We start from the raw sequence: 24,710 nt of genomic DNA, 5'->3' as shown, positions 1-24,710 counted from the left end.
GAGGGAGTGAAAAGATGCCAGGTCGGCAGGGAGTTTAGTTTTCTTCCATTTCCGCTCCGCTGCCCGGAGCTCTGTTCTGTGAGCTCGCAATGAGTCATCAAGCCACGGAGCTGGAGGGGAGGACCGAGCCGGCCGGGAGGATAGGGGACACAGAGAGTATAAGGATGCAGAAAGGGAGGAGAGGAGGGTTGAGGAGGCAGAATCAGGAGATTGGAGGGAGAAGGATTGAGCAGAGGGAAGAGATGATAGGATGGAAGAGGAGAGAGTAGTGGGAGAGAGAGCGAAGGTTGCGGCGGCGCATTACCATCTGTGTAGGGGCAGAGTGAGTAGTGTTGGAGGAGAGCGAGAGAGAAAAGGATACAAAGTAGTGGTCGGAGACATGGAGGGGAGTTGCAGTGAGATTAGTAGAAGAGCAGCATCTAGTAAAGATGAGGTCAAGCGTATTGCCTGCCTTGTGAGTAGGGGGACGGTGAGAGGGTGAGGTCAAAAGAGGAGAGGAGTGGAAAGAAGGAGGCAGAGAGAAATGAGTCAAATGTAGACGTAGGGGAGGTTGAAATCCCCCCAAAACTGTGAGGGGTGAGCCATCCTCAGGAAAGGAACTTATCAAGGCGTCAAGCTCATTGATGAACTCTCCAAGGGAACCTGGAGGGCGATAGATGACAAGGATATTAAGCTTAAATGGGCTAGTGACTGTGACAGCATGGAATTCAAATGAGGAGATAGACAGATGGGTTAGGGGAAAAAATTGAGAATGTCCACTTGGGAGAGATGAGGATTCCTGTGCCACCACCCCTCTGACCAGATGCTCTCGGGGTATGCGAGAACACATGGTCAGACGAGGAGAGAGCAGTAGGAGTAGCAATGTTTTCAGTGGTAATCCATGTTTCCGTCAGCGCCAGGAAGTCGAGGGACTGGAGGTTAGCATAGGCTGGGATGAAGTCAGCCTTGTTGGCAGCAGAACGGCAGTTCCAGAGGCTGCCTGAGACCTGGAACTCCAGGTGTGGGGTGCGTGCAGGGACCACCAGGTTAGAGAGGCAGCAGCCACGCGGTGTGAGGCGTTTGTGTAGCCTGTGCGGAGAGGAGAGAACAGGGATAGGCAGAGGCATAGTTGACAGGCTGTAGCAAATGGCTACAATAATGCAGAGGAGATCGGAATGAAATGAACTAAACATCTGGGAAAGGAGAGAGTAGGGCCTCCCTCACCAAAACTCCCAAATATAACTCACCCAACTTCCACCTCAGAAACTATAATTGTATCACTGAACCACCCGAATAAAAACTCTCCCAACTTCCACTTTAGAAATTCGAATTGTTGTGAACTACAGCGGTTCAATGTTTCAAGGAATAGACTCAACTTACTTTATTCAGCTAGCTAACTATGACGCCATAGCTAACTAGCATGCTAGCATCCAATAACACACAGTTTAGCACCAATACTTGGTTACAACAAACTACCAATAGTGTGTTAACACACTAAACAGATAATTCGTGTCCGTGTCTAGTTCCTTTCATAACGCAGCAATAATTAAACGTTGGCTAGCTAGCACAAATATATTGTATTTAGCTGCTACAGTACAGCTAGCTGGTCGTGTTGGCTAGCTAGCAATGGCTGCTGTGTTGACTTTGTTTGAAAAACGGCGGCGCTGCGAACAAATGTAGCTGGCTAAAAGGATATTGTATCTAGTTGCTACCGTTGCTAATAGCTACTCCAGGAGGTGAGTTAGCTAGCTAGCTAGCTTCGTGCTACACCCGGCACCGCCGAATACAATGCTAACCTACAATAACTACCCACAACAGCCCACGATGCCTACCTACAATACCTAACTACAATCTAAATACATAATTTAAGCCTTACTCGACAAAGCCCAAGCTATGTATAAAGCCAAACTTACCCGACGCCAGCTGTCTGGGTGGCAGACAAGAAGACATTTGTCTTCTGCAATCAGTAGCTGTAATTAAGTACAGTAGCTACTAACTACCTAACGTTAATGCCTCAGATAATGAGGTTAGAAAAACAGCTGAATGGTAGGTAGCTAGCTGGCTTAATTACAGGTACTCTTAAGCGTGAAATAACATTGGAAACAACTATCCACCGTTGCTAAAAGTTACCAGTAGCTACCCGCTAGCTAGCTAGCTTTATTGGTCTAGGTAGTGGGTTAGCTAGCCTCGTGCTTCGCCGGGCTCCGCCGTATACAATACTTACCTACTTACCTACAATAATTACCTACAATAACCTACAATAACTACCTAAATAAGCTACCTACAATACCTAACTACAACTACCTACCTACAATCTAAATACATGGTTTAAGCTTTACTCAACACCATATAAGAAGCCAAGCTTACCTCCTGCTAGAGAAAACGCAACCTCTCCCGACCACTGCTCCCGCACATTATGTAACAAGGCTGCATGGGATTTCTACTGATGTGACTCGGTGCATCCAATGGCAATGCCAAGAGAGTGCAAAGCTGTCATCAAGGCAAAGGGTAACTATTTGAATAACTTTTTTGGTTACTACATCATTCCATATGTGTTATTTCATACAGTTGAAGTCAGAAGTTTACATACACTTAGGTTGGAGTCATTAAAACTTGTTTTTCAACCACTCCACAAATGTCTTGTTAACAAACTATAGTTTTGGCGAGTCAGTTAGGACATCTACTTTGTGCATGACACAAGTGATTTTTTCAATAGTTGTTTACAGACAGATTATTTCACTTATAATTCACTGTATAACAATTCCAGTGGGTCAGAAGTTTACATACACTAAGTTGACTGTGCCTTTAAACAGCTTGGAAAATTCCAGAAAATGATGTCATGGCTTTAGAAGCTTCTGATAGGCTAATTGACATCATTTCAGTCAATTGGAGGTGTACCTGTGGATGTATTTTAAGGCCTACCTTCAAACTCAGTGCCTCTTTGCTTGACATCATGGGAAAATCAAAATATCTGTAGTATCTGAACAATTTATAGCTTTGGCTGAGGTTTTCATATTGTTGGTTAAATGAACTTTACTCTGCCTTGCTGAAACATCTGGAAATCATTACTATAGGGTCCCCCTGAAATAGAGGACACTTGGATATGTGAGAGGCCAGGGATTGGTCTATTCAAGACACGCCATTTTATGTTACATAGGATATATACCATGTTGGAACAAAGGACGGAGAGAATAATCATATTTGAGATTGGGTTAGTTGTTCTCCAGACTCTGCAAAAGTCTGTAAATTGACGCTGAAATCTTTTGATATAATAAACCTTTATAATCAAAGTACAGTGTCAGCGGATTTCTTATCAACACAGCATATCAGCATCGTTGTCTCGACACCACAGTAATTGGCGACGAGGATTTTGGGACGTGTTGCGTCTATTTCAGCGTTGCATCATGGGCTCCGAGCTGACTCTCGCTTCAGAGTCCGGCAGATAAGGGTGAGCTTTCTCACAACTTTGGGCACTGCTCAGTTCGTGTGCCTGTGTGTGCGTTGGGGGATGCACCGTTAAGAACTTGTGTGTGCGCTTTGCTGTAATTTGCTGTGGGATGAGAATTCATTCTAAATTTCTAAAGTTGTTTGCGTTGAAAACAACGCAAACAGGGGGGAGTGTGAATATAATACAAGATCTAAGGATCACTGGGCCCAGGGAAATTGGCTTGAATAAAATTAAAGGGAAAAGGAATAGAATGAAGGAATAGGACAAGGAACTAAGGAAAATGTATACTGTTAGGACGTCGCTGATCTACGGAAGCCCTCAAACGAGGCGATCATTAGATGGGCCACAAATCCTGGAGAGTCACTAGGTGAATTTTGAGGTGTTCAAGGAACTGTGAGATTGTAGAATATACATTCAATTGTATGTTACCTCTCGGTATATAGTTGACGAGGTATATGTCCGAAGTAGCCTCTCATTGAATATCAGCAACTCAAGGTAGCACAAATTTAGGAAGGACTATAAAGGAAATAGGAGCGACGGAAGCATGCAGTATGAATGGATGCATTCTTGTTGATTATGTGTGTGTGAGAAAAGGAGAGTGTGTGTTAATTACGGTTAAAACCTTATGAGTCTCCATTTGAGAGAACGTTATGATTGTTAAAATCTATGAGCCCCCGGGAGGACGTTATGATTGTTAAAAACTATGAGCCCCCGGGAGGACGTTCTGATTGTATAGAGAGGATTTGTAATGGATAAGAAAATAACTATAAATCTGCAGATTAGAATAAGTGAAGATAGTAAAGTTAAGAAACTTCGAAGTAGGATTTGTGTTCTATGTTTTGTGTTGGTTTGTGCGTTTTGTTCAGTGTTACTGTTTGTCTGTGTTGGAAAGAACGGAGGGACAGCTGGTCTGTCTGCTGTTTGACTTAGAGAAAAGTTACTGTGGGAGAGCTCCTCTCACCTTGAAATCACACTAGTAAATGAGCTGCGCATGTGTGGAATTTTATGAGTTTAGAGTTACACAGAGCAAATATGCCACTCCCCTGCCTGCACTGAGCTGCTGGGAGACGCAGACTTAGAGCTGAAAAAGAAAGGGGGAGACTTTGAGTACACACAATCAAGTATTATGTTTGTTAAAGTGGCTGTTGCTTAACTATGAACCTATTTGATTGAGATTGATTGAATTTATAAATGAGAGCTATGTTGACGGATTAAAAAATAAAAATAAATAAATAAAATAAAATATTATTGCGCTATTTATAATATTCCTGATTTAAGCTGTTTGCTTATTTCTTAGCGCGAATGTGAACATAGGTATGTCTAAAAGGGTATTGTATGGTTGAAATAACCCAGTGAGTGCATAAAAGACTAAATGTTGTCTATTTCTTTTGTTCTCCTGTGATGTGAGAAACGAGAAGGAGGAGACAGAGAGAGAGGAGGTGCTGACCAGTGCGTCACGCGACATCGTGTGCTGCCCCGGATCCAGTCCAATTAAGGCCAGTACTGTTCTATCTACAAACTTACTTTCCCCTACAGGATATAATAGATACATTGTGTATGCATAGAATATTTCATGTTGTGACCATTTAGCAGGGACTTGGCAACAGACTGATCAATTGATGTAATTGAGAATTGCACATTAGGGTTTTTTTGTGCATGGGTTGTTTTGATTAGAGTTGTGTTGGAAATCCAGCACTGAGATTATTCTGTAAAATTAAAATGATTGGGTGCTTATTAAGCAATTGGTTTGTGGGTGCTGTAGTGTTGCTAGATTACAGGTCTTTCTTTTTTGATCGCTCTGAAGTTGACTAGTTTCCTTTACCTTTCTTTATCGGATGTGGTAAGATTGCCACTAATCAATAATTTGGTAGAAGAAAAACATTTTTGGTTTACAAATTAATTAGTTTAAAATAATAATAATAATACAATAATTCACAATAAAGGAATATAAAAGAGTTGTTACAATGGGGAAAAAGGACATAAAAACTATGAAAGTAATTACTCCTGTTGATGTAGTACAAAATAGTAATCCATTAGTTAATAGTATTGCAAGGTTATCTGGAAAATGGAATAAACGTTGGCCTGACATTGACAAAAACGGATAAAAGATACAAAAGATAAAAGAGACAGAGGTATAGAGAAAATGGCAAAAGAGGTGAAGATAACAGAAAAACTAATGGCAGAAGTCAATACACCTTTCTCACATACGGATTCAGCAAAAAGGCCCCCACCTTACGAGGAAGAAATAGAGTTTAAGGATGTCTATCCTCAACTTCCAGTGATCATTCAGGAGGGTGATTATTGCATCAGAGATGAAGATGAACAAATAATAGAGAGAGGACAAGCAGAAACGACCATAAAGATGAATCCAAACTCCAAAAGTAAGAAGAAAACGACATGTCTGGAAACTAAGGGTAGAGTGAGGTTCAGGAGGATGGAATTTGAAGATGATGATGATGATGATCAGAGTGATTCAGAAGAGATCATGGGTGGATATGACCCTGTGATCAGACAGAGGTTGGCCAGAGCGGAAATAAGGGGTGATGGAAGTTGGAAGAACAAGGATACAAGAGATTTGATCTCTGATGAAAGTGAAGATGGAGACAGCGATGAAGATTTGGAGATTAAAGGTGCTTCATGTTCAAGAGGATTTTATCCTACAATGAAGGGAGCACAAGTAAGAAGATGATGCCAGTGATAATTAGAGGACAGAATCTGGAGTATAAGCCTTTGAAGAATACCGATATGTCAGATATACTTGAGAAGCTGCCTACTCTTCAAGATGGAGCATATCCTTGGATTTCTAAGTTGGAAGAAATTACGGTGGGAACACAGTCTGCCATAGGAGACATTAAGAGACATTTGGCTAATCTCCTTGGGATTCCAGGTATGGAAGAAATGTTTCAGAGAGCTGGACTTAATGATATATGGGGACTGCAGTGAATGATCCTGAGTTGTTAGCTGCAAGTAGACATCGGCTGTGGAGAGCACTGAAAGATATGTTTCCAACAAATGTGCATCCTGACAACATTCTGATTGACCCACTAGGACAACAAGAAAATCCGAGAGGCTATGTGTCAAGAGTTCATCAAGTGTGGAGAAATATTACCGGAAATGATCCAGATGTGAGTCAAATAGAGCAGTCCATTTTGCGAGCTAAACTGCAGATGGGGCTGCCCTCACCAGTAAGGAGCAAACTGGCAGAGGTGGTTGGACTTGGAAGCATGGCAAAAGGTGTCTATACAGATCATATAGCCCATCAAGTGGATCTATACAGGAAAAAGGAACACAACCAGAAAGAACAGGACCAAGAAACTCTCAGAAAACTCAATCAAATACAACTGGTGGAGAATAAAAAGACGGAGAAGAAACAGGCTTTGGTTATGCAGAATCAGTGTTCACCAAATCAACAATCACTGCCACAGCTTCAACCGAACCAGTTCCAACTGCAATTGTACCAGCCACCACTAGTGGGACCAGTTGTTTCATATCCCCAGCCAGTTTCTGGACAGACACAGAATTGGAGAGGAAGAGGACGAGAAGGTTTAGGAAGAGGAGGAAGATTTAATCCATACTTCCAGCAATCTTCAGAAGTGTGTTATAATTGTGGACAGGTTGGTCACTTTGCCCGTGAGTGTAATGGGCCAGGGGGAAACACCAGAGGGAATTTCAGAGGAAGATACAGGGGCCAGTCAAGATCATTTGGAGGACTGGTAAACCCTTATAGGGGCCCGGAGCAAGGATTCTAGAGGTGCCCAGAAGATCCGAAAGGGGGGTGTCAGCTGGTAGCATCAGGACCGGAAAAAGATAGAACAATTGAGGTGAAAGTAAACGACCAACCATTGGAAGTGATGGCGGATAGCGGAGCTGCTTTCAACTGTGTTAGGCCTGAAGATGCTACACATCACACTATGTCCAATCAACTAATTAGGACAATTGGATTTGAGGGAGTGAAACAGCTGATTCCTCTTACGGAACCAATTGAGCTCTGCTATAAAAATCAGAAAATTACAATACCCATACTGGTATAGGAACATACACCTATTGCATTGTTGGGAAGAGATGCATTGTGTAGATTGAATTGTACAATAAAATGCACGCCAGATTGCTGTCTGGTAGAAGTGCCAAAAGAAAAGGTTTACCAATTGTTGATTGACTCTTCTTCAGTATTTTGGATTGGAAATCTCAGTGCAGATTTTTTGAAACAGGCTAAGATATGGGAGAAATTCATTGTGGCAAACATGCCAGATGCGAGGCTTCCTGAATATCCATTTCATTGTACGCTCAAGTATTTCAAGAATGCTGCCTAATCGAACTCAGAGGAATGGTTGAGTCATCAACCAAAGAAAGTTCAACTCAACTCATGTTGCATAATTTTAGGACCACAAGGAGCAGCTATGAAGATAAACACAGACGATTATCTGGATAAAGAATTTGAGATTGAGAAGAGTGTGCCACATGTGACCTTGTTGGTTTCTGAAGACTATGAGCAGAAGCATATAGGAGAAATGATGACAGAAGCAGAGAAAGCTGTTTTCGTACCAATAAAAGAGAATTTGGCGATTTGGAGGAGTGAAGATCAGCGATTTCTCAAAATCGTGATTTCGGCTCAAGGACAAGGACAGCCACAAGCTGTACGGATGACACATGAGTCTATTTGCAGTGCGAAGATGGATTCAGACCCGATGTTGCAACAAGTTCCAGAAGGTTTGTGGTCTCAACACAGTGCCAATATTGGACTTGTGAAATCAGCCCAACCAGTGAAAGTTGAACTTCGACCAGGAGCCAGACCTCCTTAGAAGAATCAGTATCCATTGAAAGATGAAGCAATCCAAGGGATCGAACCACAAATTGAAGGACTTTCGAAAGCAGGTGTTTTGAAGACAATAAAAAATCCTCAGAGTAACACACCTTTGTTGCCTTTGAAGAAACCCGATGAGACTTATCGTATGGTTCATGATTTGAGAGCAGTGAATGAAGTAGGGACCTTTGAGAGCTATGGTTAAGGATACTGGGAATGGTCAACTCCATAGCAATCTTTCCTGGACACAAGAAGGCCTTGTGGCATTTGAAACGATCAAACAGAGGTTACAGGAGGCACCTGCACTCACACTACCAGACTACTCTAAGAATGTCTTGTTATATGTGTCTACTTCTACTGGAGGTAAATATGCATGTGCAGTTCTTTGTCAGCCGACAGGTACAGGGACGAATCCTCCACCTATTTCCTATTACTCTACTGCCTATTCAGAAGTAGAACTAGGGCTACCAGTGTGCTACAGAGCAATGGTGGGAGTATATTCAATGTATGACAAAGCATCATCTGTTATGATGGGTTACCCAGTAACAATCCTTACCCATCATAGTCTCAGAAATCTTCTTAACTATGGAAAATATACATTGACTATGCCTAGGCTCAGAGACTATCATAGGCTCTTAGAGCAGGAAGATGTCACCCTAGTGATGTCACGCTTCTCTACGACAGAACCCAGAAGCAGACCAGGACAAGGTGAATTGAACGAAGGTGAGTATTTATTAACAGATTCAAAGAAAAGATGCAGAATAACCCAGGAGACTGAGCGGGCGGCGGAGATGAGTTGGTGGAGGTGAAGTGGCAGATCCAATGATGGCACGGCAGCCGCCGACAACCAGGCAGGGGTTGGGTGAAGGTTCCGGGCGAATGACTGTAGACAGAAAAAAACGGAGGTAAGTACACGGCAGGTCAACAAGGTGCAAAACAACAAAACTAACGCTAGTAACTCAGAGGCTGATACGCTGACAAAACATACTGTTCATGGCTAACGATCCGGCAGGGAATGGATGTCAGGTCAGAGCTTATGAAGGGGTGATGATCAGGACCAGGTGTGCCGAAGCTGATGAGAAGCAGGTGCGGGTAATCGAGAGATCACCCGCCTAGCAACGTCGCCCGGCAACCGGACAGGGTGCGTTCAGGAACCTTCAGGAAACAGGAGATTCAGAGCAGAAAAACGGCAACACAGGCAGGATCAGACTCAGGACGCAGGGTTCATGACAAGTGAGGTGTGATACGGTGAATCCAGCCGAGAACTTGCCAACTTCAGAGGATGGTGAGTCACATGATTGTGTTCAAGAAGCAGAGAAATACTCGAGGCTTAGATCAGATTTGCAAGCCCTTCCATTACGTGAGGCAGACCTGGAGTATTGGACTGATGGGTCTTGTTATCGTGTGGGAGATAAATTGTGTGCTGGCTATGCAGTAGTTAAAGCCCAAGGAACCGGATTTGTTGTTGAAAAGGCTGAAGTAATACCACAGCCTGCATTAGCACAACTTGCTGAACTTGTGGGGCTAACAGAAGCGTGTTTGTTAGCAGAAGGAAAGCGAGTGATGATATATAATGATTCTGCATATGCACATAGTGTATGTCATTTGTTTGGAGCAGTGTGGAAAGGTCGAGGGTTTAAGAAAACGGATGGTTCTCCGATACAACATCATGCGCAAATAATGAAACTGTTGCATGCTATGATGAAGCCTAAAGAGATAGCGATAGCTAAGTGTGCAGCTCATAAAACAGATGTGTCAAAAGTCACACAAGGGAACAAAGCTGCTGATGAAGCTGCAAAAGCCGTCACAGGAGCGGACAAATTGGGCAAGGTTTTTCTGGTCACTCATGGAGTGGACTTGGAAGACAAAATTGCGCTTAAGGATGTGATTTTGATGCAGGAAGCTGCTTCTACGATTGACAAACAGTTATGGCTAGACCAAGGTGCTGTCAAAGATGCTACTGGTTTTTGGAGAAACCAACCTCTAGACCTATTAGGTCTGATGATTCAGGAAGCACATGGGTTAGCTAATGTTGCAAGAGGGGAGGTTAGGAGAAAGATCACAAAGGAGTATGGTTTTTGGGCACCATATTTGCTAGAAAAGGTTGACTATGTCATAGGCAGGTGCACAATCTGTCTGAAAAATTATATGTTCGCAGGGGTGTGACTGTTCTTCCTGGTTACATTCCAACACTGAGAGGTCCTATGCGTGAGTTGGTTATCGACTTTGTTGATATGATAAAACCAGTTGAAGGGAAAAGATATATGCTGGTGGTTGTAGATAGATTTTCACGATGGCAGGAGGCCTGTGCAACCAAGCAAAAAGAAGCTAAGTGGGTTGCCAAGTTTTTGTGTAAAGAAGTCATAAGCAGGTGGGGATTTCCCGATCAAATATCCTCAGATAATGGGAACAGGTTTTGTGGATAGATCAGTGAAATTGATTTTTCAAAAATTAGGAAAAAAGTCAGACCAAAACGTTACGAAAACTAGGGTTGAAGTAACTCTAGGAAATTTGGAATATCTGATTGTGTGATAATTTTCACATTTCTTTGCATGTTGTTGTGAGATTTAGTGGGGAAATGGAATGTGATTAATTTTATATATTATTTTTATATTATTTTTGATATTAATGTTTTAATTTTCATGTGTTGCTTTGCAAAAGATACTGGTTGGTGTTTTCTTTTCTTCCAGAAGCATATGGGGAATGTGTAGAGGGGATTCAAATACTCAAACATGGACAATATGAATGGACTGGAGAAAGTTGAACAAGGAAGGTGTGGAAATGTTCAGATTCCATCATCAACGTTGCATTGAAAGTCGACACTGCTGAGGAGCTGCAGTGTAGTGGACTACATTCCAGTGTCTGCAATGATTTATATACATATTTGCATGTGTAATACATAATTTCTGTCATATTCTTTCTGTATTAATTGTTTGAAGAATGATGTTTTCTGTTGTTGGGTACATGTGGGGACCTCAGATGTTTTTGTTTTTTTCGTGGATGCTTAGGGATATTGGGTCTAGGCAGGGACAGAGAGAATCCACAGGAGGGTCCGATGGGTTGACCAGCCTGAATGTGGAGGGGTTTTTGATGGTATTTTGTTTTCTGAGGCTTTCATGTGTATTCGATTGCATCATAGCTTAAAATGCATTGATAAAGATTTATAAATTGATCTGGAGTACTTAGGTGGTCGGCTGGGGCAGAGGGGCCGTGATAGAATTTTACTGTCTTGATTGATTGATGGATATTTGGAAAGAAAGCTGCCAGACAGGTTTTTCGCTCTTACACTCCATAGCAATTTGTTTACACTACATACTTTTTGTTTTATTGCTAAAGTTACTCAATAAGCCTGATGTAATAAAAATTGTTATTTGTCATAATCCTATTATTTTTGTTTTCGAGACTTAATTAGTCTCGAAGGGGGGAAATACCTTCAAACTCAGTGCCTCTTTGCTTGACATCATGGGAAAATCAAAATATCTGTAGTATCTGAACAATTTATAGCTTTGGCTGAGGTTTTCATATTGTTGGTTAAATGAACTTTACTCTGCCTTGCTGAAACATCTGGAAAGCATTACTATAGGGCCCCACTGAAATAGAGAACACTTGGATATGTGAGAGGCCAGGGATTGGTCTATTCAAGACATGCCATTTTATGTTACATAGGATATATACCATGTTGGAACAAAGGACGGAGAGAATAATCATATTTGAGATTGGGTTAGTTGTTCTCCAGACTCTGCAAAAGTCTGTAAATTGACGCTGAAATCTTTTGATATAATAAACCTTTATAATCAAAGTACAGTGTCAGCGGATTTCTTATCAACCCAGCATATCAGCATCGTTGTCTCGACAACACATATATCAGCCAAGACCTCAGAAAAAAATTTGTAGACCTCCACAAGTCTGGTTCATCCTTGGGAGCAATTTCCAAATGCCTGAAGGTACCACGTTCATCTGTACAAACAATAGTACGCAAGTATAATCACCATGGGACCACGCAGCCATCATACCGCTCAGGAAGGGGAAGCGTTCTGTCTCCTAGAGAAGAACGTACTTTGGTGCGAAAAGTGCAAATCAATCCCAGAACAACAGCAAAGGACCTTGTGAAGATGCTGGAAGAAACAGATACAAAAGTATCTATATCCACAATAAAACGAGTCCTATATCGACATAACCTAAAAGGCTGCTCAGCAAGGAAGAAGCCACCGCTCCAAAACCGCCATAAAAAAGCCTGACTACGGTTTGCAAATGCACATGGGGACAAAAATCGTACTCTTTGGAGAAATGTATTCTGGTCTGATGAAACAAAAATAGAACTGTTTGGCCATAATGACCTTTGTTATGTTTGGAGGAAAAAGGGAGAAGCTTGCAAGCTGAAGAACACCATCCCAACCGTGAAGCACGGGGGTGGCAGCATCATGCTGTGGGGTTGCTTTGCTGCAGGAGGGACTGGTGCACTTCACAAAATAGATGGCATCATGTGGAAGGTAAATCATGTGGATATATTGAAGCAACATTTCAAGACATTAGTCAGGAAGTTAAAGCTTGGTCGCAAATGGGTCTTCCAAATGGACAATGACCCCAAGCATACTTCCAAAGTTGTGGCAAAATGGCTTAAGGACAAGAAAGTCAAGGTATTGGAGTGGCCATCACAAACTCCTAGCCTAGCTAATGTTATCCAGCTAGCTAACGTTAGCGTTAACCACCTAGCTAACGTTAGCCACAACAAATTGGAATTCGTAAGATACTATTTGTTTTGCAAATGCGTAACATATTGTACGTTTTCAAATTTAGTAACATAAAATACGAATTGTAATTCGTGTTTATCATAAGAAATGGTTGATGGACATCCACAAATGAATAGATACAATATGAAATGTAACATATCCTACTTAATGAAGTCACAAATGTACATACACAATAATACAAAATGCTCTGAGACCAGGTTGGGGTGTAGGGTTTGAGCATAACCTGAAGGTAGGGAGGGGCAGTTCCCCTTGCTGACAGTTCAGACAGCAATGATTAACTAGAGAGACAGCACTTAACTTCAATTGACCAAGCAAGATGATACTCAGCTATTCTTGCAGAAATAGTAGTGGTCTATTTCCAGCTACAGATTGTGCATAAGCCTACTCTTATTATTGTATTCGTTTCCAATTTATGTAATTCATTGTCTTTAAAAGAAAAGTGTCTGGTATGGTATTTTCTTATCAACATTGGGTGTAAAATATCCCTGGACTGTCCATATTTGAAATGTCTAAACTAAGTCAATCGTGATCTATATTTTTTTATCAAATGAAAATGTAGTCTAATAAAGTTATTTAAAATGGCATATATTATATTATTGTATGTGTGTATGTGTGTTTGTCAGATATGATCGGCATGAGGACCAGGGCGCCCAAGTCGAGCGAGGGTAAGATGGTGAATGGGAAGGAGACCCTGCGTCTGCGCTCCAAGGGGTCAGCTACCACCCAGGAAGTGGTGCGTTTCAATTCACACGCTCCCTTGGCCAATTACCTTCTCTGTGGCCGACTGGCCGTCCGACCACACAGAACACCCACGCCCTGTGTGCTGATCTCATTCTGTCAATGACCCGTCAGTGTGTGCTCGTAGTCTGAACACACACGGGGTGTCAACCCCTACACCCTTTGCTGACCCCACTCTCTCTTAATGTTCTAGATTATTCATCAATCTCTAATCTACAGAACACAGCCAACAAGCTGTCAGGGTTAGTGGAGACTGATGAACCAAAAGAGTTGAGCCTTGTCCAGAGTTATAATATTGGCAGACATGAAAAATGCTCTTATGTTTTATGTATATACAGTATAATCACTGACATCACAGACTATACAGTATAGAATAGGGGTACGAAATATGTATGTATTTTACACAAATACAAAGCAACATTTACAGCAACCTTTAAATACACCCAACCTGTTATGATGGCATACCTAGATGTTTCATTCACCAGCTATGTGTTTGTAGTACACTCGTGATACTACATACATACAGTTGAAGTCGGAAGTTTACATACACCTTAGCCTGTTACTAAATTTACAAACGTACAATATGTTACGAATTTGCAAAACGAATAGTATCTTACGAATTCCAATTTGTTGTGGCTAACGTTAGCTAGGTGGTTAACGCTAACGTTAGCTAGCTGGATAACATTAGGTTAGGGTTAGGGTTAGCTAACATGCTAAGTACAGTTGAAGTCGGAAGTTTACATACACCTTAGCCAAATACATGTAAACTCTGTTTTTCACAATTCCTGACATTTAATCCTAGTAAAAATTCCCTGTCTTAGGTCAGTTAGGATCACCACTTTATTTTAAAAATGTGATTTTTTTTTATTGATTTTTTTATTTAACCTTTATTTAACCAGGTAAGCCAGTTGAGAATAAGTTCTCATTTACAACTGCGACCTGGCCAAGATAAAGCAAAGCAGTGTGATAAAAACAACAACACAGAGTTACAGTGAGGAAAAAAGAATTTGATCCCCTGCTGATTTTGTACGTTTGCCCACTGACAAAGACATGATCAGTCTATAATTTTAATGGTAGGTTTATTTGAACAGTGAGAGACAGAATAACAACAAAAAAATCCAGAAAAACGCATGTCAAAAATTATATAAATTGATTTGCATTTTAATGAGGGAAATAAGTATTTGACCCCTCTGCAAAACATGACTTAGTACTTGGTGGCAAAACCCTTATTGGCAATCACAGAGGTCGGACGTTTCTTGTAGTTGGCCACCAGGTTTGCACACATCTCAGGAGGGATTTTGTCCCACTCCTCTTGGCAGATCTTCTCCAAGTCATTAAGGTTTCGAGCCTGACGTTTGGCAACTCGAACCTTCAGCTCCCTCCACAGATTTTCCAATGCCCTGGCTGAGGGAAGGAGGTTCTCACCCAAGATTTGACGGTACATGGCCCCGTCCATCGTCCCTTTGATGCTGTGAAGTTGTCCTGTCCCCCTAGCAGAAAAACACCCCCAAAGCATAATGTTTCCACCTCCATGTTTGACGGTGGGGATGGTGTTCTTGGGGTCATAGGCAGCATTCCTGCTCCTCCAAACACGGCGAGTTGAGTTGAAGCCAAAGAGCTCAATTTTCGTCTCATCTGACCACAACACTTTCACCCAGTTCTCCTCTGAATCATTCAGATGTTCATTGGCAAACTTCAGACGGGCCTGTATATGTGCTTTCTTGAGCAGGGGGACCTTGCGGGCGCTGCAGGATTTCAGTCCTTCACGGCGTAGTGTGTTACCAATTGTTTTCTTGGTGACTATGGTCTCAGCTGCCTTGAGATCATTGACAAGATCCTCCCGTGTAGTTCTGGGCTGATTCCTCATCGTTCTCATGATCATTGCAACTCCACGAGGTGAGATCTTGCATGGAGCCCCAGGCCAAGGGAGATTGACAGTTCTTTTGTGTTTCTTCCATTTGCGAATAATCGCACCAACTGTTGTCACCTTCTCACCAAGGTGCTTGGCGATGGTCTTGTAGCCCATTCCAGCCTTGTGTAGGTCTACAATCTTGTCCCTGACATCCTTGGAGATCTTGGCCATGGTGGAGAGTTTGGAATCTGATTGATTGATTGCTTCTATGGACAGGTGTCTTTTATACAGGTAACAAACTGAGATTAGGAGCACTCCCTTTAAGAGTCTGCTCCTAATCTCAGCTCGTTACATGTATAAAAGACACCTGGGAGCCAGAAATCTTTCTGATTGAGATGGGGTCAAATACTTATTTCCCTCATTAAAATGCAAATCAATTTATAACATTTTTGACATGCGTTTTTCTGGATTTTTTTGTTGTTATTCTGTCTCTCACTGTTCAAATAAACCTACCATTAAAATTATAAACTGATCATTTCTTTGTTAGTGGGCAAACTTACAAAATCAGCAGGGGATCAAATACTTTTTTCCCTCATGGTACATATGGGGTAAACAAAACATAAAGTCAATACAATAGAAAATATATATACAGTGTGTGCGAATGTAGTAAATTATGGAGGTAAGGCAATAAATAGGCCATAGTGCAAAATAGTTACAATTTCGTATTAACACTGGAATGATAGATGTGCAAAAGATGATGTGCAAATAGAGATACTGGGGTGCAAATTAGCAAAATAAATAACAATATGGGGATGAGGTAGTTGGATGGGCTAATTACAGATGGGCTGTGTACAGGTGCAGTGATCGGTAAGCTGCTCTGACAACTGACGCCTAAAGTTAGTGAGGGCGATAAGAGTCTCCAGCTTCAGAGATTTTTGCAGTTCGTTCCAGTCATTGGCAGCAGAGAACTGGAAGGAATGGCAGCCAAAGGAGGTGTTGGCTTTGGGGATGACCAGTGAGATATACCTGCTGGAGCGCAGACTACGGGTAGGTGTTGCTATGGTGACCAGTGAGCTAAGATAAGACAGGGATTTGCCTAGCAGTGATTTATAGATGACCTGGAGCCAGTGGGTTTGGCGACGAATATGTAGTGAGGGCCAGCCAACAAGAGCGTACAGGTCACAATGGTGGGTAGTATATGGGGCTTTGGTGACAAAACGGATGGCACTGTGATAGACTACATCCAATTTGCTGAGTAGAGTGTTGGAGGCTATTTTGTAAATGACATCGCCGAAGTCAAGGATCAGTAGGATAGTCAGTTTTACGAGGGCATGTTTGGCAGCATGAGTGAAGGAGGCTTTATTGCAAAATAGGAAGCCGATTCTAGATCTATCTTTGGATTGGAGATTCTTAATGTGAGTCTGGAAGGGGTAGTCTTAGCCAGGTGGAAAGCATGGTCAGCCGTAGCAAAATACTTGTTGAAATTCTTGATTATTGTAGATTTATTGGTGGTGACAGTGTTTCCTAGCCTCAGTGCAGTGGGCAGTTGGGAAGAGGTGCTCTTATTCTCCATGGACTTTATAGTGTCCCAAAACTTTTGGAGTTAGTACTACAGGATGCACATTTCTGTTTGAAAAAGCTAGCCTTTGCTTTCCTAACTGATTGTGTATATTGGTTCCTGACTTCCCTGAAAAGTTGCATATCGCGGGGGCTGTTTGATGCTAATGCAGTACGCCACAGGATGTTTTTGTGCTGGTCAAGGGCAGTCAAGTCTGAGGAGAACCAGGGGCTATATCTATTCTTAGTTCTGAATTTTATGAATGGGGCATGCTTATTACAGATTGAGAGGAAAGCACTTTTAAAGAACAACCTGGCATCCTCTACTGACGGAATGAGGTCAATATCCATCCAGGATACCCGGGCCAGGTCAATTAGAAAGGCCTGCTCGCTAAAGTGTTTTAGGGAGCGTTTGACAGTGATGAGGGGTGGTCATTTGACCGCGGACCCATTACGGACGTAGGCAATAAGGCAGTGATCGCTGAGATCCTGGTTGAAGACAGCGGAGGTGTATTTAGAGGGTAAATTTGTCAGGATGATATCTATGAGGGTGCCCATGTTTACAGATTTTGGGTTGTACCTGGTATGTTCGTTAATAATTTGTGTGAGATTGAGGGCATCTAGTTTAGATTGTAGGTTGGCCGGGGTCTTAAGCATATCCCAGTTTAGGTCCCCAAGCAGTACGAACTCTGAGGATAGATAGGGGGCAATCAGTTCACATATGGTGTCCAGGGCACAGCTCGGGGCTGAGGGGCTTCTGTAGCAAGCGGCAACAGTGAGAGACTTATTTCTGGAAAGGTCGATTTTTTGAAGTAGAAGCTCAAACTGTTTGGGCACAGACCTGGATAGTATGATAGAGCTCTGCAGGCTATCTCTACAGTAGATTGCAACCCCACCCCCTTTGGCAGTTCTATCGAGACGGAAAATGTTGTAGTTGGGGATGGACATTTCTGAATTTTTAGTGGCCTTCCTAAGCCAGGATTCAGACACTGCTAGAACATCAGGGTTGGCGGAGTGTGCTAACGCAGTGAATAACTCAAACTTAGGGAGGAGGCTTCGGATGTTAACGTGCAAGAAACCAAGGCTTTTACGGTTACAGAAGTCAACAATTGATAACGCCTGGGGAGTAGGAGTGATACTGGGGGCTACAGGGCCTGGGTTAACCTCTACATCACCAGAGGAACAGAGGAGGAGTAGAATAAGGATACGGCTAAAGGCTTTAAGAACTGGTCTTCTAGTGTGTTGGGTACAGAGAAAAAAAGGGGCAGATTTCCGGGCGTTGTAGAATAGATTCAGGGCATTATGTACAGACAAGGATATGGAAGGATATGAGTACAGTGGAGGTAAACCTAAGCGTTGGGTAACGAATGAGTTTGAGGAGAGAGCCACCAAAAAAGTGGATGATCTACTGGAGAGTTACATGGGTATCCGAGACCTCGAGTTAGGTAAGATGGCTGCTCTCCATTTTAGGAAAATAGAATTAGCTGTTACCTTATAAGCCACTAAGCCTCAGGGTTATTAAAATGGCCAAACTAAAGGTCCAGGTCAGATTTGGTTTTTCCATCCTAATTGATGAGCTATAGGATGTAGTATAGGATTTCAATGGGAAAAGCTCACTACAGTTGAAAGGAGACGGTTTTAGACACATCCAACTTTGCACAGATGCTGGAGAAAAATAATGTCCGCTCACTCTTTACTGCTCCCACAAGATATTGTGGTACATATATTATCAGCAGGAAAAAGTGACATTACTTTTCTTTCTCTAAGCTGACGCCAGCCAGAACATCAGCAGAGGGCTAAAACAAAGCCTTCATGCTAAACCATGAGTTAGAGAGTGCGACATCTCAACATCTTAAAGGTTACATACCAGAGACATTAGTTAGCTTTTTCTATGAGCGCCAAGTAAAAAATACCTAATTTACATAAATGTTGCAGTGCTTTTTGGTATTTTTGTACTTTTCCTTGGGACATCATCTTCTTGTCGCAGTAAGATATATGAGAGAGAATTGGAGGGCTTGATTTTCCTGTGTTTTATATACTATATTTCCACACCATGAGATTGGAATAATACTGTGAAATTGTGAAAATGAAGATAATGCCGGTTTCGTGTAAGAGCTGTTTGAAAAGACCGCCTGAATTTGAAGCCTGTTTGATGGGATGGAGTTTAGGCCTGCCTGGTGACATCACCGAGCGGTAAATTGGTTAATATACCACTAACAAAGAGAGTTCCAAACCTCTGCCAATAACAGCTAGTTTTCAGTTTTCCCCTCCCCACTCAGACCACTCCCAGACAGTCCTAGCAAAATTCTTGCTTGAGAAATTACTCTTAGCTAAGAAGCTATTTTTGTTTATTTTTGACAATTTTATTGAAAACAATCACAGTAAGGTACTTAATTGTTACCCAGAAATGATTTGAAATTGAGAAAAGAATGTCCCTAGGGCCAATACTTTTTCCTGAACAAGTGACCTGTAAAGAGAAAACTCTGGGCCCTAGTTAGGCCTATTGTCACGACTTCCGCCGAGGCTGCCTCCCCTCCTTTTTCGGGCAGGTTTCGGCGTTCGTCGTCATCGGCTTACTAGCTACTGCCGATCCCATTCTCATTACTCCACTTGTCATGTCTTGTCTTGTCAATCACACACACCTGGTGCTCATTCCCCTAATTAGTATGTGTATAAGTGTTCCCTCTGTTCCCCTTGTCTTTGTGAGTGATTGTTTCATTGTGAGAGCGAGTAGCTCGGGTGAGCTACTCTTCCATTTGTTATTGCCAAGGTGGAATATTTCCCTTGCGTTTTATTTATGTAAACGGAATAAACTCTGGACTTCTGTGTTATACCTCCTGCACCTGACTCCTTCATTCACACCTCATCACAGAATCACTCACCCACTGAATGGAGTCAGCAGGAGAAGACCGCATGCCTGGAGTTGTGGCAAGGGTCCAGGAGCATTCCTAGATGCTGGCCAGCTTGGGGGAAGCGATGGATCGGGTTCTTCAAGTAGTACAACGCCTGGAGAAGAGAGGACCCGAGCTATCGAGACCAGCTGGTCAACCGGATCCAGCCACCTACACCCCAGCCCCTGGAGGGATCCAGATATCCCGGCCACCGGCGTTTGATGGGACGGCAGCGCGATGTAAGAGATTTCTGCTCCAACTAGAGTTGTATTTCTCCAGCATCAGGCCGGCGCCACTGGAGCGGGAGAAGGTATCCGTCCTTGTTTCCTGCCTTTGTGGGAGAGCCCTGGAGTGGGCCAACGCGGTGTGGAACGAGGGAGGTGCCGTGTTGGAGGACTACGGGGAGTTTGCTCGTCTCTTTCGGGCCGTTTTCGATCACCCGCCTGAGGGTCGAGAGGTGGGCGAACGACTGGTCCATCTGAGGCAGGGTACGAGGACCACACAGCACTACGCCCTGGAGTTCCGGACGCTGGCAGCGGGGTCCGGGTGAAACGAGCGGGCCCTGATCGACCATTTCCGGTGCCACCAGAGGGAGGATGTCCGACGGGAGCTAGCCTGCCGTGATGCCATGCTATCGTTCTCCCAACTGGTGGACATGGCCATCCGGCTGGACAATCTGCTAGCAGCCAGAGGATGTCCTGGTAGGGGTCTGCCCGTTCCCACTCCGGACAACTCTGACCCCGAGCAGATGGAGCTGGGGGGAGCCACCGGTAGAGAGATCGCAAGGAGGACAGCCACAGTGCCACTGGTGGCACGAAGGGACAATCCACCTCACGTTGCAGTCAACGTTCCTTTGGGTCTGGAGGCGGTAGGCAGGGTACTCACGCATCACCCCAGGTAACGAACACCCAAACTTGATCAGAGCCCTTTGCGGCGCACTGTACCTTATCTAGCTCCTTTCCCGATCACCTGGTAGTTTCCCAGTGTAAGGCGCTAGTCGATTCAAGCGCAGCTGGGAACTTTATGGACAGGGCATTTGCATGCCGTCAAGGCATTTCATTGGTTCCCCTATCTATTCCACTCCCCATCAGAGCACTTGATAGTCGACCATTAGGGTCCGGGTTGGTTAAGGAGGTTACTGTACCAGTCACCATGATTACACAGGAGACGCATGTTGAGCAGATCACTTTTTTTATTATTGAGTCTCCTGCTTACGCTGTAGTCTTAGGTATTCCGTGGTTAGCCCTTCACAACCCCAATTTTTCATGGCCGCAGAGGGTTCTAATGGGGTGGTTGCGTGAGTGTCTGGGTAGGTGTCTAGGTGTTTCCATTGGTGCGACCACGGTGGAAAGTCCAGACGGTAACCCCACCATGCACATTCCCCCCGAATACCATGATCTGGCGCTCACGTTTTCCAAGACGCAAGCGACTAAATTACCACCTCATCGGGAGGGGGATTGCGCGATAAACCTCCGGGTAGACGCTGTACCTCCCAGGAGTCATGTGTATCCCCTGTCGCAGGCTGAAACGGAGGCTATGGAAACATACGTCACCAAGTCCCTGCGCCAGGGTTATATACGTCCCTCCACTTCACCTGCTTCCTCGAGTTTCTTCTTTGTGAAGAAGAAAGATGGCGGTTTACGTCCGTGCATTGATTATCGACCACTGAATAAGGTGACGGTACGATTTAGTTATCCTCTTCCCCTCATTCCTTCAGTGATTGAGTCAATGCATGGGGCCCGTTTTTTCACCAAATTAGACCTCAGGAGTGCCTACAACCTGGTGCGTATTTGGGAAGGGGATGAGTGGAAAACAGCATTCACATCGGGGAATACCTGGTGATGCCCTACGGTTTGATGAATGCTCCATCCGTTTTCCAGTCTTTTGTGAATGAGGTGTTTCGGGACATGCTTGGGCGCGGTGGGTGGTCTACATCGATGACCTCCTGGTGTATTCCGTTACGCACGCCGAGCATGTGTCCCTGGTTCGCAAGGTACTGGTCTGACTGCTGGAAAATGGTCTTTATGCCAATGCAGAGAAGTGTGAGTTTTTCCAGCAGTCAATCTCCTTCCTCGGATACCGCATTACTACCACAGGTGTGGAGATGGAGGGAGATCACATTTCAGCCATGCGTAATTGGCCGACTCCAACCATGGTGAAGGAGGTGCAGCGCTTCCTTGGCTTTGCCAACTACTATCGGAGGTTTATTCGGGGCTTTGGCAAGGTCGCAGCTCCCATTACCTCCTTGTTGAAGGGTGGGCCGTCCCGGCTCCGCTGGTCTGCTGAGGCTGATTTGGCCTTCAGTAGATTGCGGGGTCTGTTCACCTCCGCCCCGGTACTGGCTCACCCCGATCCATCATTACTGTTCGTAGTGGAGGTGGATGCGTCCAAGGTAGGGATAGGCGCTGTCTTATCCCAACGCTCGGGCATGCCACCCAAGCTCCGCCCCTGTGCATTATTTTCGAAGAAGCTCAGCTTGGCGGAGCAGAACTACGGCGTTGGTGATCAAGAGCTGCTGGCTGTTGTCCGAGCTTTGACGGTGTGGAGGCATTGGCTCGAAGGGGCGAAACACCCTTTCCTCGTCTGGACAGACCACCGTAACCTGGAGTACATTCGGGCAGCGAGGAGGCTGAATCCTCGCCAGGGCAGGTGGAAAGGGTGAATCAAGATGTGGGTAGGTTCCTGCGGACCTACTGTCAGGACCGGCCGGGGGAGTGGTCGGTGTTCCTGCCATGGGCAGAATACGCTCAGAACTCTCTCCGCCACTCCTCCACTAACCTAACACCCTTCCAATGTGTTTTGGGTTACCAACCGGTCCTGCCACCATGGCACCAGAGCCAGACCGAGGCTCCTGCGGTGGATGACTGGTTTCGGCACGTGGAGGAGATTCGGGACGCTGCTCACGTTCACCTCCAGCGCGCCGTGCGTAGTCAGGAGGCGAACGCTGACCGCCACCGCAGGGAGGCCCCGGTTTTCGTACCGGGGGATCAGGTCTGGCTCTCGACCCGGAATCTACCCCTCCGCCTGCCCTGCCGGAAGCTGAGCCCGCGGTCTGTGGGGCCGTTTAAAGTCCTGAGGAGGATAAACGAGGTTACATACAGGTTGTTACTCCCCCCTGATTACCGTATTAACCCCTCATTTCATGTGTCTCTCCTCAGGCCAGTGGTAGCTGGTCCGCTCCAGGAGTCTGAGGTGCGGGAGGTTCCTCCACCTCCTCTGGACATCGATGCAGGCCCCGGCGTACTCGGTCCGTTCCATACTGGATTCGAGGCGTCGGGTGCGGGGCCTTCAGTATCTCGTGGAGTGGGAGGGGTACGGTCCGGAGGAACGGTGCTGGATCCCAAGGAGGGACATCCTCGATCCCTCCCTGTTGAGGGATTTCCACCGTCGCCATCCGACTCGCCCTGCTCCGCATCCTCCTGGCCGTCCCCGAGGCCGGGGTCGGCGCACTGCTGGAGCCGCGCGTCAAGGGGGGAGTACTGTCACGATTTCCGCCGAGGCTGCCTCCCCTCCTTTTTCGGGCAGGTTTCGGCGTTCGTCGTCACCGGCTTACTAGCTACTGCCAATCCCATTCTCATCACTCCACTTGTCATGTCTTGTCTTGTCAATCACACAAACCTGGTGCTCATTCCCCTAATTAGTATGTGTATAAGTGTTCCCTCTGTTCCCCTTGTCTTTTTGAGTGATTGTTTCATTGTGAGAGCGAGTATACTCTTCCATTTGTTATTGCCAAGGTGAAATATTTCCCTTGTGATAGTTTCGTTTTGATGCTTGGTGCGTTTTATTGATGTAAACGGAATAAACTCTGGACTTCGGTGTTTTACCTCCTGTGCCTGACTCCTTCATTCACACCTCATCACACCTATATAGAACCTCGATTTAAGGCTTTCTCACATTCATTCAGAAATAGACACGTTTCAATAGCTGAGTGAATAAGACTTGGAAGTGAAGCAACGCAAGGCCTATATCTAGTAACTGTGAGAAACCAAAAGGAGATTAATTACTATTTTCCACTCATGAGGGAACTCTCTTGCAGCCACCACCATCGTGGAGGCTCGTAAAGACAAGAAGAACCCAGATGACTTTGCTGAGGCTCTGGATTCAGTGCTGGGGGACTTTGCCTTCCCAGATGTCTTCTTGTTCGACGTGTGGGGCGCCATTAGAGACGTGAAGAATGGCAGAATGTAGAGGCATCAGTCAGTTATTACTATTTTCATGTCTTTTTAACATTTCCATTTTACAATTGTCATCTCAATGGCTGTATGGTTAACACAGGCCTATTCAGCCATTCTTCCCCCCAAACTATTCTATATATTTTCAGGTGCTATATAGTTATCTACCTTAGGTATTAATATTTCACTTTTTTTTAGATGTTACTATTTTAGGTTTTGTAGCAAGTGACTGAAGTAAACCTTAGTTTGAAACATTCTGAAACTAGTTGTTTAGCATGACATTGCATAAGGGTAGTGGGTTACATCATCTTTCCAGCGGACATTGTGGTTAATGGGAAATAGTGCTGTTATGTCATTAAAGGGGCAATCTGTGATTGCTACATACATTTTTGGAATTTATAAATGCCTCATGAACTTAGTCCAACTGTCATACAGAACCCAAAATATAAACTTTTGTAAATAATGCAATTGTCAACAAAGACTGTATTACCTCAAAACATGCTTAAAACTATAATTTGGGA

At 44.2% G+C, this 24,710-nt stretch overlaps 1 pseudogene; it reads left to right on the top strand.

Annotated features, from left to right (window-relative positions):
• The window catches only part of LOC121532941, a 49,625-nt pseudogene extending 25,420 nt beyond the window's left edge, over positions 1-24,205 (top strand).
• The last annotated feature ends 505 nt before the right edge of the window (positions 24,206-24,710 follow it).

This window comes from Coregonus clupeaformis, chromosome 17, assembly GCF_020615455.1.
Source record: "Coregonus clupeaformis isolate EN_2021a chromosome 17, ASM2061545v1, whole genome shotgun sequence".
In the NCBI taxonomy this organism is placed as follows: Eukaryota; Metazoa; Chordata; class Actinopteri; order Salmoniformes; family Salmonidae; genus Coregonus; species Coregonus clupeaformis.
The sequence above is the reverse complement of the archived record's forward strand: the minus strand, read 5'-3'. Positions and strand labels throughout refer to the sequence as shown.